This window comes from Bombina bombina, chromosome 7 (genome assembly GCF_027579735.1).
Source record: "Bombina bombina isolate aBomBom1 chromosome 7, aBomBom1.pri, whole genome shotgun sequence".
Taxonomy (NCBI): domain Eukaryota; kingdom Metazoa; phylum Chordata; class Amphibia; order Anura; family Bombinatoridae; genus Bombina; species Bombina bombina.
The window spans coordinates 142,284,847-142,299,315 of NC_069505.1; positions in this window are offsets into that span (position 1 = coordinate 142,284,847).

The following is a 14,469-nucleotide window of genomic DNA, read 5'->3' on the forward strand; positions in this document are numbered from 1 at the left end:
ATTGATCATGTCTTTCTCTATGAGTGCATTGATCATTATTATGAGTATATCCCTCCCTCTTATGGGTTCGTGGTTGTGGTCTGTCCTTTTTGTATGACACTATGGTCCACTCTCCTTCATTATTTTGTGTTTTCACATTCATACTGTCCGACTGTGGAACCCCCACATTTGGGTCAGTCATGGTATTGTTTTCATTATTGTCAGTGTTCCTAATGAGGTTGAGTTCCCTGTTTAATTTCTTACTTTTCTTGGTTGTAATGTCATCCCTAATCTTAGTGATTCTTTTGTCTAGGTTTTCTTTTTTATCCAAGATTTCTTTTGTTTCTATTATTAAACCATCTGGTCCAATCAGGTCATCTTCATTCTTCTTAATATCTACATCTACCTGATGGAGTATGGCTTCTCTATGTTCTATGATGGCTTGCATTAGTGACCTAGACGCAGTGATGAGTGTGTCTGACCACTTTTTAATGAAATCTTGGTTGTCAGTTTGAAAGGCACACTCTTTCTTCAGTACCAACCCTTTCGGGATGATATTCAACTGTAGACATTTCCTAAGGAAGGTGATCTCTCTGCTTTATATTTTACCTCCTGAATCAAAAGTCTCTCAAATTTTTAAAGATGGAGATATAATCGACTTTATCTGAGCCATCTGGATTCTTTAATGTGGATATCACATTTATATCCAATTTAATGTCTTTCCTCATGTGATGAGTAATGTTTAACATGTCGTTAACAAGTTTAAAGACAAGTAAAATACCTAAAAAGTAAATAATATTAATATTAATTGACTGCTGCCGGATACGCTAGGGATGAGGAGATACTATAGGGTATTGGATGGTATCTTACAGCGCCAATTGGAAAATGACCTCTAGCTCCTAAGCAGAGTGGGTCCCTAGCCACCCACAGGTATGTAAATACAACAAAAAGAAAAACTGTAGGAGCGCCTAATCAAAGGCTAGGTCTATAGGGAGTAGTATAAGAATTAAAAGTATGTAATATACATATAATTAAAGCTGTCTTCAGAATAACTTTACAAGTTTAACAACAAACAGAGCATAAAATATCATAAAATGATGCATGGATCCATGACTAACATTAATACAATAGTTAAAAAACAAACGTCTCTGACATATGACGATCAACAATAAGACGATCAAAAAGAACAAGATAGAATGGCAACAAACATGTAATCGATACTTAAAGCTAGATATCAGATAAGGAGGGCGGAATCGTGATCCTGAACAAGGAGGATTACGATACTGAATGCACTAGAATTTTATCTGACAAGGACACATATGAAGTCCTGAGAAATATTCCTGTGGCAGGTTTTAAGGAGGAACTCGATCAGATCTTGGGTGAGGCTAGTGATAAGGAAATACTTAATAGCAGAGAATATCGGTATATAGGAGTAAAGTATCCTATCACCCCAGTCTTTTATTACCTACCCAAGATCCATAAATCACTCCACCAACCTCCAGGAAGACCGATCATCTCTGGAATTGGATCTCTTTCAAGTAATTTATCCGAATACCTGGACAAGAACCTTCAGAAATATGTTGTCACCTTACCTTCTTATATACGAGACTCAACCCAGGTTCTGAACATCTTGGAAAATATGGAATGGGAAGAGGGGTACCTGCTTGTCACATGTGATGTAACTTCCCTCTATACAAGCATACCACATGAGGGTGGTGTAGAGGCGGTCAACTATTTCTTGAATAAAGATCAATCTGTACCAGAAGCCCCAAAAAAGTTTATCCTAGATGGGATAACCTACATTCTAACGCACAACTATTTCCATCATGATGGAAAATTCTATAGGCAGCTATGCGGTACAGCCATGGGGACCAGGTTCGCGCCTAGCTATGCCAACTTGTATATGGGAAAATGGGAACTTATATTTTGGGACTCATGCTCAGCAGGCACGGACCTGGTCTCATACCACGTTATATAGATGATATCCTCATGATATGGAAGGGCTCAATAGAAGATTTGGAGCACACTATTCAAGTTATGAATAACAACACACATAACCTGAAATTTACACATGAAATCAGCAGGACAGAGATCACTTTTCTAGACCTGAAAATAACAATAGAGGATGGTAAACTGAAGACCTCAACATACTTCAAACCGGTAGACTGTAATAATTACATTCATTATGACAGCTGCCATCATACTAAGTGGAAACAGAATATTCCGAAGGGACAGTTACTGAGGCTCAAGAAGAACTGCTCAGATTCTGAACAATGGGAAAAACAGGCTGAGATCTTAAAAATACGCTTTTTGGACAGAGGATACAAGGAAGAAAAAATCAATAGAGACATAGAGGAAGTCAGAGGAAGAGACCGAAAGGAGCTCCTCAGATATAAAGACAAAGAAACCAGGTTCACCCATGACACCAACTCTATAGACGTCACGTTCATAACACAATATAGCGAAAATAGATGTCTTATAGAGAAAATAATAGAGAAAAACTGGCTTTTGCTTAAAAATGATGACACTATAGGAGAGATGTTTGCAAACAAACCAAAATTCATCTATAGAAGATCAGATAACTTGAAGAACATACTCTCTCCCAGCATCCCACGGCTGAAAACAACACGAGTGAAAGATGTCTTTGGTAGGAATATAAAGGGCTTCTTCCCATGTACCAGCTGAAAGGCATGTAAGAGAGGCCTTAAGATTAAGAACTTTAAGTCTCACAATTCAAATATGAAACATGAAATCAAGGACCTGATAAGGTGCAGCAATAAAGGTGTTATCTACATAGTCCAATGTAGCTGTGGACTACAGTATGTAGGTCAAACCTCAAGGTACCTGCGAGACAGAATTCGTGAGCACCTCCTACAGGTTGAACACGGCAACACCGACACTGCCATGTACAGGCATTTCACTACCTACCACAAGGGCAATCTGAAAGATCTGAGCTACTATGAGATCCAATTGGTAAAACCCAATTGGAGGGGCGGTGATTACAAAAAGAAGCTGCTCATTTCAGAATCCAGATGGATTTTTGAATTAGACTGTCTCTACCCTAAGGGCCTGAATAACAAAGAGGACCTTTCCCATCTACTGAGTCTTAAATAAACAGATCCCTTCCAGGTTTTATGGGTTAACTTACAATCAATTAATTCAACATCATGTCACATAATCCATCTAAGAAATCCATGACTATTCGGTCACCACCCCTTCCGACTTTTAACCAAAATGACATATTTGTTGGGTTCTGTATTTAAGCAAATGACTTTTACTTACATTCATAGAAGCTCGTTTACCAAAACTTTCAAATACTTACGGCAGATCAACCATACACCTTTTACCATACACTCATTGACATGGTTAGGTCATTGTCCCAAGTACTCTACGGTACAAAAGTAAATATTGAGTCCTTCCTCTAGATATCAAAGATCTCACACTCAGCCCAGTTATTATGAGATTTGTATCCCTTAACACTGGTCCAAAGGTTTGGATTTAGATCTCTATAATTTATTTCTAGCATGTTTTAGATTTCTACACTTAGCATCCAGCTTCTATTGGCATACATTTTGGGTCCTACATCTAGCTAGAACTTATATGTAGCATGCTTTAGATTTCTACACTTAATATCCAGCTAGTATCTACTCATGTAACAGCAATATCGACTTACGCTGCCGCTATGAGAGATTAAGCATATATATGATTCATATACTCTATTATCACAACAGACTCCAATTTGAGAATTAAAGGTACCCCCTTTTCTATGTAAGATCAATAAGCACATATGTGATTTATATACCTTAGTATAACAACAGACTCTAACACTAGAGCTAAAGGTACCCCTATTTCTATATAAGTTTACGGTTATTCCTACTGCACATTATGGTTCATACCCCCATTCCCCCCTCTTCGCAGGAGTTATATTTCACATTGAATGTATGATATTTTAATTGTGACACTTACACATTTTAATAAGTGCAAGACTGACACCATTGTGATATATAGCCATCAATGTCTGATATTTTTATGTGACACTTACATATTAACATAAGTGCCAGACTTACAATATTGTGATATATAACCATTTATCCTAGTTTTGATGTACTCGAATCAGTTATAATCCACCATAATCCCCTATCCAAGTATGTATCCTATCCTGGTTGTCAGATAAGAAATATTCAGCCCGATTTAAATATTACATCTCTACAATTTATATTAATATATTTCTCTTCTCTTTGTTCTGGTTTTCCCTTTCCCCTCACTATATTATCGAGGAGTACTCCTACAGTCATCTCTTAGGAATATGTGAGACACTTGGTTCAATTGATCTCATTGCTTAAATATCACCTTTTCATCACCTTTTCAATAGGTACGCTATTATGTGCCCTTTTAGATACATGTTTTTCCAGTAATCTAGATATTCACCCATACCGGAAGTTAAATACTAAGACTGGACATCCGGTGACCAACCGGAAGTAGGTATCACACTAACTTCCGGGTTTTGGCGATATTAGCTACTTCCGGTTCTGCCGATAATAGCTAATTTCCGGTTTAACGGAACCTTCTACTTCCGGTTGGCGCTTCAGATACCAGGGACGGGTGATATCTCCAGCTAATAATTTTAGGTAAAAGGGTTATATTTACGCTAAAGATGTACACGATTAATGATACAATACTGATTCACTCTTAGGCTTCAGTTTATCTTACTTTATTTCATTTCATATATAAACAAGTTTGAACATTGAACTTCCGGTTGGAATACATCCGGGTCATAGGGTTCACACAACCATTGTAACACTTCCGGTATCAATTACTTTTGGCGCCAAAAGGCCAATAGTTTGGACATAATCAATTATATATAAGGAGCTAACTCACCAACCGTATACTAGTCTTGAGAAAGGCCCTACAGGTGGGCCGAACCGCGTTGGCAATATATGGTGAGATACATTCTAATTGTTTATAGTCTTTTCCAAACAATACTGCTCTATGTTGTTATTATCTTTTTTTCACAGGATTTGAAGATCTACACATTCACAACATTTTATTATCTACTTATTGGAGTATAAACACAATACCATTTTTTATGTTATTGGATTTTATTTTTTGAGTTGGGATATCTATTTCAGTTACGCTTTTTTCACATTTTCTACACATATTTTTATTTTTATTCTTCTCACTTTTTGATTTTTTTGGACCAATTTTAATTTTTTGGGAGAACTTTTGGAGGAATTTTTTTAAATTTATTTTTGCATTTCACTTACATCACTAAGGTTTTCACTTGGATTTTTGGACACATTAATAACTTTCTGGATTCAACCCAATTACCCAATTTCCCTTTACACATTTCCTTCCTCCTTTTTTCACATCCAGGAGGAGAACTGGGACACTAAGACACCATTATCACTGTTACTAATAAGCGCTCTATATCTTGTTTTTGCTTTTATTTATGATTTATGCACTGTCATATGCTTGATATCTAGCTTTAAGTATCGATTACATGTTTGTTGCCATTCTATCTTGTTCTTTTTGATCGTCTTATTGTTGATCGTCATATGTCAGAGACGTTTGTTTTTTAACTATTGTATTAATGTTAGTCATGGATCCATGCATCATTTTATGATATTTTATGCTGTTTGTTATTAAACTTTTAAAGTTATTCTGAAGACAGCTTTAATTATATGTATATTACATACTTTTAATTCTTATACTACTCCCTAAAGACCTAGCCTTTGATTAGGCGCTCCTACAGTTTTTCTTTTTGTTGTATTTACATACCTGTGGGTGGCTAGGGACCCACTCTGCTTAGGAGCAAGAGGTCATTTTCCAATTGGCGCTGTAAGATACCATCCAATACCCTGTGACATCAGCAAATATGAAGCTGATTGGCTGCTATTGTTCTTCAAAGATCATATCTGGTGTACCGATGCAGGAGTCAAAAATTATATGATAGAATGTTTGTTTGAATGCAGTGTATAGGAGAAATGAGTAGGCCTGTCAGAGCATGTACTTGGATGCATTTGCTGAAAACATAATGGATTGAGAGAGAGGGCCTAATATTCAAAACCTTGCCGCTCAAGCCAGATATTCTAAGAAGTCTCACGGTATGGGGAGGCCCTTAAACAAAAATTAGAAACACAAATTTTAACTTCAGAATTATTTATGTTGCTATGTAGTTTTCTTTATGTGAAACAGAGACTCCTACATTACAATACTAGGTCTAAAAAAAAGATTTTGCGTGATTTCTCTCCATGCCAGCAAACTTTTGAATATCAGGCCCAGAGAGAGAAACCATAAGAATAATATGAAACACTTTTTGTGCATAACTTCTTCCCTCTTTTAAATGCATTGTAATGCATTTCACATTTTTGGGGCATTTTAAACTTGGAGCTTATATTTTTTTTTTATTACTATTATTAATTATTATTTATTTTTACATACGTTAGTGTTTATCATCAAAAGGACCCATTTTTTCTGTCATGATTCAGACAGAGCATAACAGTATACTTCTTTTATCAAATTTGCCTCATTCTTTTGGTTCTTTGTTGAAGGAGCAATAATTCAATACGTAAGTCCAGTCTGTCAGAATCTCTGCTAACATATATCTACCTGTGAGAGCAAGCTCTTCAGACAAGTTTGTTAAACTACCTGCCTAAACATCTGCTCTTGTGAGTGCAAACTGTTCAGCCAAGCCTGTTAAAGTGTCTTCCTTTTTAACTGCTCTTGTGAGTGCAAACTTTTGTGAGTGAAAACTCATCAGATAAGTTTGTTAAAATGTTTGTTCACTTGCCCAGCTTAAAGGGATACTAAACCCATTTTTTTTCTTTCATGATTCAGATAGAGCATGCAGTTTTAAAGGGACACTCAAGTCAAAATAAACTTTGATGATTCAGATAGAGCATGCAGTTTTAAAACACTTTCCAATTTACTTCCATTATCAAATTTTAAACAATCTTTTTATATTCACAATTTCTGGGGAACCAGATCCTTCTGAGCATGTGCACAAGGTATACGTATTCTAGTCTGTGATTGGCTGATGTCTGTCACATGATACAAGGGGGCGGAGAATGGGAGAAAAAATTAATTTGTCAGAATTTTTTTTACTGCCCATTTGAAATTCAGAGTAGGTGTTATTGCCTTGTCTTTTTATTGCGTACTTGTTAATTATGTAATTCTACTGTATTGATTGGTCCTTTAAGCAACTTTCTAATTTACTCCTATTAATTTTCTTCGTTCTCTTGCTATCTTTATTTATAAAGCAGGAATGTAAAGGTTAGGAGCCGGCTTATTTTAGGTTCAGCACCCTTGATAGTGCTTGCTTATTGGTGGCTACATTTAGCCACCAATAAGCAAGCGTAACCCAGGTTCTAAACCAAAAATGGGTCAGCTCCTAAGCTTTACATTCCTGCTTTTTAAATAAAGATAGAAAGAGAACGGAGAGAAATTGATAATAGGAGTGAATTAGAAAGTTGCTTAAAATTGCATGCTCTATCTGAATCATCGAGACAAAAAAAAAGGGTTTAGTATCCCTTTAAAGTCTAAAGTGTGTTATCAGTTCGCTCATCAAGTCTAAAGTGTTAAGTGACAAGCTTCAACCAGTTTCTTTGTCAAGCATCCATTCTAGGCATCTACTCAATCATTAAATTTCAAGAGTGTTGGCTCTATCCAAGATGATTATATGAGCAGAAATCAGATATTGCAATGTGAATGGATCCTCAGCAGGTCACTTTTTTAAAAACAAAGTGCAGTGCTGGGGAACTCCAGTTATAAATGTTATGGCTGCAAATAGGAATAATCAGCTCAGCAGATTTCTCATTTGATTTCCTCTTCTAAGAACATACACAGTCAATGTTTACTGATAAAAATGCATTGGACTAAAAAATAGGATTTGTAGAAAGTCAAGAAAGTGTAGATGTCTTCAAGCTATTGAAACTATGACATTTTTTAACAGGTGTGCAGGTCCATTGTCTCATTGATGTCTAATTCCTACATGAAGGTTTTATTATTTAGTAACAGTTCAGCATCTGGGTAGTGCTTGCTGATTGGTGTCTAAATGTAGACACCAATCAGCAAGCGCTATCCAGGGTGCTGAACCAAATATGGGCCAGCTCCTAGCCTTTCATTACTGCTTTTTCTAATAAAGATACCAAGAGAATGAAGAAAAAATGATAATAGGAGTAAATTAGAACGTTGCTTAAAATTAAAATTTTCTAATTTACTTCTGTTATCAAAAGTGCTTCATTCTTTGTGTCCTTTGTGGAAGAGTAAACCTAGGTAGGTTCAGGAGCAGCAATGCACTACCTAGAGCTAGCTGGTGATTTCTGGCTACGCAGATGTGCCTCTTGTCATTGGCTCACCAGATGTGCTTTAGTTAGCTCCAAGTAGTGTATTGCTGTTCTTTCACAAACAAAGGATACCAAGCAAATGGAGCAAATTTAATAATACAAGTAAATTTGAAAGTTGAATGCTCTCTCTGAACCATCGTTCAAAAATGCCTGATAGATAGAGGTGCTTGTCATGAGATTTCCCAATGAGATGCAAAGCCTCTTTGTAACAAGGGAGTCAGATTTCAAACCCCAGCAGGTTTATTATAACGTTAAATCCAGATCACACAGCTCCGTTGTGAAATTTGCAATGTGGTACAAATTTATTTAGAGAGGGGAGTACTGTTTATTTTATAGGGGAGTACTGTTTATTTTATATGGGAGTACTGTTTATTTTATATGGGAGTACTGTTTATTTTATAGGGGAGTACTGTTTATTTTATATGGGAGTACTGTTTATTTTATATGGGAGTACTGTTTATTTTATAGGGGAGTAATGTTTATTTTATAGGGGAGAACTGTTTATTTTATAGGGGAGTACTGTCTATTTTATAGGGGAGTACTGTCTATTTTATAGGGGAGTACTGTCTATTTTATAGGGGAGTACTGTTTATTTAAAGCTCATCTTTGATGATACCAGCCCAAACCAGTACTCCACCTCCACCTTGCTGGCGTCTGAGTCGGACTGGAGCTCTCTGCCCTTTACCAATCCAGCCACGGGCCCATCCATCTGGCCCATCAAGACTCACTCTCATTTCATCAGTCCATAAAACCTTAGAAAAATTAGTCTTGAGATATTTCTTGGCCCAGTCTTGACGTTTCAGCTTGTGCGTCTTGTTCAGTGGTGGTCGTCTTTCAGCCTTTCTTACCTTGGCCATGTCTCTGAGTATTGCACACCTTGTGCTTTTGGGCACTCCAGTGATGTTGCAGCTCTGAAATATGGCCAAACTGGTGACAAGTGGCATCTTGGCAGCTGCACGCTTGACTTTTCTCAGTTCATGGGCAGTTATTTTGCACCTTGGTTTTTCCACACGCTTCTTGCGACCCTGTTGACTATTTTGAATGAAACGCTTGATTGTTCGATGATCACGCTTCAGAAGCTTTGCAATTTTAAGAGTGCTGCATCCCTCTGCAAGATATCTCACTATTTTTGACTTTTCTGAGCCTGTCAAGTCCTTCTTTTGACACATTTTGCCAAAGGAAAGGAAGTTGCCTAATAATTATGCACACCTGATATAGGGTGTTGATGTCATTAGACCACACCCCTTCGCATTACAGAGATGCACATCACCTAATATGCTTAATTGGTAGTAGGCTTTCAAGCCTATACAGCTTGGAGTAAGACAACATGCATAAAGAGGATGATGTGGTCAAAATACTCATTTGCCTAATAATTCTGCACTCCCTGTAAACTGAGTGAGAAAGGAAAGACCTGCTTTGTGCCAAGTTTGAAAAACTCGGAGCTGTGTACCTCCCTGAAACTCAGGATTGCCCCGTAATACCTGAAATTTGTGAATACAGAGATTGATATCTCATTTCAACCCCAATTTTTTCAAGGCCTGGATTATTATATATATAGAACTAAATGATTTCACTTGTTTCGGGATTGTACTAACTGGGCAGTGAATAAGAGCTACTGGATGATAGTAGTAAAGCATATTTATCACAAGGTTATTATTAGTGAAATAATCTTTATTCAGGATTCAATCTATCACGATACGTGATAAAAAGACCATGATATACTTGTTGAGATCTGGAAGAGCTAATCCTCCGAATTTCCTAGGAAGATAGAGATTATTAATAGAAATTTGTGGTCTTTTACATCTCCAAATAAAATACCGTAGGGCAGTATTCAGACTCCTCCAGTGCCAACTATTTAAAATGACTGGGACGTTCTGCAAGGCATATAGAATTTTCGGCAGCAAGATCATTTTAAACAGGGCTATGCGGCCTGATAAAGTTAACGGGAGGTTTTGCCAGTTTTTCAGATATTCTTTTATTTTAATGAGAATCTGAGAAATATAATGAGGCCTGTGTTTCTGGCGAGTCTTCAGACTCGCCAGAAACACAAGTTATACAATCGGAGTATGATCGGGTTGATTGACACCTCCCTGCTGGCGGCCCATTGGCCACGAGTCTGCAGGGGGCGGCGTTGCACCAGCAGCTCTTGTGAGCTGCTGGTGCAATGCGGAATATGGAGAGCGTATTGCTCTCTGCATTCAGCGATGTCTGTCGGACCTGATCCGCACTGTCGGATCAGGTCCGACAGACATTTGATAATTCGGCCTCTAAGTCTATACCATTCATGAGGATTTAAGGAAACATTAGTTCCAAGATATTTAAAAGAAGAGGCGACAATTTTAAATGGTATTTCAGTTAGAGAGAGCTTATTTTTTTAATCCATAACAATTCAGTTTTGGAGGTAATCTTATAGCCAGAAAAAGATCCAAAGGTATTTATAAGTTAAAGTAATTTTTTAATATTAGTTCTCGTATTTGAAATATATACAAGTATATCATTAGCATACAGGGCTATTTTTTGTGCTTCAGATGCAATCTTAATTCCATCTATTTGCTGTCTTATCTTGAGAGCTAGTGGTTCGATCGCAAGGTCGAATAGGAGGGGAGAGAGTGGGCAACCCTGTTGGATGCCTCTATGAAGATTAATTAATGTGGACTCTAAATAATTAACACTAAATCTTGTTAAGGAGTTTACACACAAATTCTTCTCGAAGAGTATGATAATAATCAAGGACCAGAAAAACCTCTCTGATCTTAGCTGCCGAATTACGTTTTGATAAGAATCCCGCTTGGTCTTTATGTATGATACTCCTTATTTCCCACTATAGCCTCTTAGCTAAGATAGATGTAAGTAGCTTATAGTCAGAATTAAGGAACACAATAGGGCGATATGATTCCCTTTTCAAGGGATCTTTTCCTTGTTTCAGGATTAAAGTTGTAGAGGATGCAGCGAAGGTCAGGGGGATTGGGTTATTCTCTAAATAAAAATAGTTAAAAAGTGTTTTTAGGTGCAGAGTTATAACGGGGGCCAGGATCTTATAAAACTCATTCGGCAGTGCATCTGGTCCAGGTGCCTTTTCTAAACGCAAATCTTTAATAGAATGGAGTATCCCCTGATCGGTAATAGGAGAGTTAATTCTAGCTATTGAATCACTGTTCAGGGATGGATAACTGACATCATTCCAGAATTGTTCCATGGCAGCCAGGTCAGAGTCTCTAAAGGAATATATGTCTTTATAATAGTCAGAAAAAATATTCAAAAAATATCCAAAATTTAATTTGGGGTTTTAACTAAAGTATCATTATCTTGAATTAATTCAATAGTGGAATTTCCTCAAGTGTTTTTCACTAAATTGACTAACAATTTGCCAGCTTTATTACCATAACAGTACAATTTAGCTTTTGTCTTTAGATCAGCCTGGGCTGCTGATTGCATTAAATAAATGTCTCTCTCTTCCTTAGCTGAGGTATATCTTCCCCAATTCTCAGGTGTATGCTGGCTTAGATGTCTATTATAAGCATTAGTAAGTGCTCAATACTTCCTTCTCTCTAAAAACGGCCTTCCTCTTGAATTCTGCCATATAGGCTATAATGTCCCCCCCTAACCACTGCTTTTGCGGCTTCCCAAAACGTAGTTGGTTTCTCTACCAAGTCTATATTCAAGGAGATGAATTCGGTCATCTTAATATTTAACCAGTTTTTAAACTTCAAGTTATTGATTAAAAATTTGGGAAAGAAAAAACGCTGTGAAGAGGACAGTGTTTTATGTAGAGGAATTTCTAAAATAATCAGAGCGTGGTCTGAAATGCAGATTGATGTGATTCTAGCTTTTGCCCCACTCTTGTACAAGCTATTGTTAACCAGAAATAGATCGATTCTGGAGAGGGAGTTAACATTTCTAGCCTTACAAGTAAAATCTCTTAAATCTGGGTGTTGTAGCCTCCAGATATCTCTGAGTGCTAAGTTTCTAAATAACGTCTTAAACATTTTAGCCTCTAAGATATCTCTTTTTGACTTAGGTTGATTTGGGGATTGTCTGTATCTGTCCAAAGGGACTTGAGGAGCCATATTAAAGTCCCCTGCCAAGATTATATTCCCTTCACCGATCTGAAGTATTTTGGCCTGCAAGGATTCTCAAAATCTCACGTAGAAGTCATTAGGCGCATAGATATTGCAGAGTGTATATATTGAGGCCGAATTATCAAATGTCTGTCGGACCTGATCCGACAGTGCGGATCAGGTCCGACAGACATCGCTGAATGCGGAGAGCAATACGCTCTCCTTATTCAGCATTGCACCAGCAGCTCTTGTGAGCTGCTGGTGCAACACCACCCCCTACAGACTCGTGGCCAATGGGCCGCCAGCAGGGAGGTGTCAATCAACCTGATCATACTTGATCGGGTTGAATTGTGGTGATTCCTGTCTGCCTCATCAGAGCAGGAGGACAGGGTTATGGAGCAGCAGTCTTTAGACCGCTGCTCCATAACTTGTGTTTCTGGCGAGTCTGAAGACTCGCCAGAAACACAGGCCCTCAAGCTCCATTCGAAGCTTGATAAATGAGCCTCATAGAATTTACAAGTTTAATTTTTAAAATCACATACCTACTTTCAGGGTCCTGAATTACCGAAATTACTTCATATACTAGCTTCTTCCCCAGTAAAATGGCTACCCCTCTTTTCCTGCCTATACTTGGGGTAGCAAAAATCTCCTTTACCCAAGAAAATCTCAGTTTCAGGGACTCTTCGGCATTGAGGGGAGTTTCCTGGAGGAAGGCAATATCTGAAACAAGTTTCCTCAAATGCTATATAACCGTTTTATGTTTTATTAAGATTCCACCAATATTCCAGGAAGTTAAGACCAGATTCTTTACTTTAGACATATCCTAAAGAAAACATTGGGAAATTGATGAACAAAAAAAAATTTGTTGGAGCACACCCACTATGTATATAAACCTTGTTCTCAGGATAACGGCAGTAACTTTTAACAAAAATTGTAAGTTCAACAATATGTAGATTCAAAATAGTTTAGCCAGGTACATCCAAAAGACTGTGCAGGGGTAATTATTAGAACAGGACCCGTACACATCAAACATTAATGTTTAAGTACCCTCTCAGATGTAAGGAAAAAAGAGTCCTTTTCAAACAATGACAATGCCGGGAGAGAGTTTCTGTAGCGTGAGAACACACCAGACATTCACATGCATCTTAATCCAAAAATAGACGATAGTAGTGACCCTTAATCTTTTCTTTTCCTCCCTTTTAAGGTCTCCTCACAAAAAAATGGTACAGCGTTAGTATTGCCCCTTAGATAACCAGTAAGGCATGTAAATATAACATGCAAATGTAGGAGGGCTATTGTTGGCCCCTAACAAAAAATTTCGACCATAAGCGCCACAGTGTTAAAAAGTAGAACTTGTTTGCTGTATTGCAAAAACATCAATGCGGATCATAGTTGAAAGATGGGCTCTTGGTACTGTGATTAAGTGTAATGTTCTAGACACAAATCTAAGACTTTTCTTTTGGTGTGGAGAGTTTTATTCAGGCCACATTCATCATAGGAGGAAGGAACTTAAAAAGCCCTCTTTACACCTTTATAGCGATATAGATAGCCTAGGCAAGAGATGGGCGGGGGGGATAGTCAGCTCGTTTAAACCACAAACAATGTAGAACGAAGGAGGGTGAACTGCCAGCCGCTTACCACCTCTCGGGTAACCTTAGGCTCTCCGGACTGAAGAAAATGCTTCTCCGAGATGTGCCAACTTTTCCAGTAGGAACTCGGGATAAGTTCCCCTCATGCAGCACCAATGGGGGGGGGGGTAGTTATATGGCAGTACTGTTTATTTTTTAGGGGAGTACTGTTTATTTTATAGGGGAATATTGTTTATTTTATAGGGGAGTACTGTTTATTTTTTAGGGGAGTACTGTTTATTTTATAGGGGAGCGCTGTTTATTTTATAGGGGAGCGCTGTTTATTTTATATGGGAGCGCTGATTATTTTATAGGGGAGTACTGTGTATTTTATATGAGAGTACCGTTTATTTTATAGGAGAGTACTTTGTATTTTATATGGTAGTACTATTTATTTTTTAGGGGAGTACTGTTTATTTTTTAGGGGAGAACTGATTATTTTTTAGGGGAGAACTGATT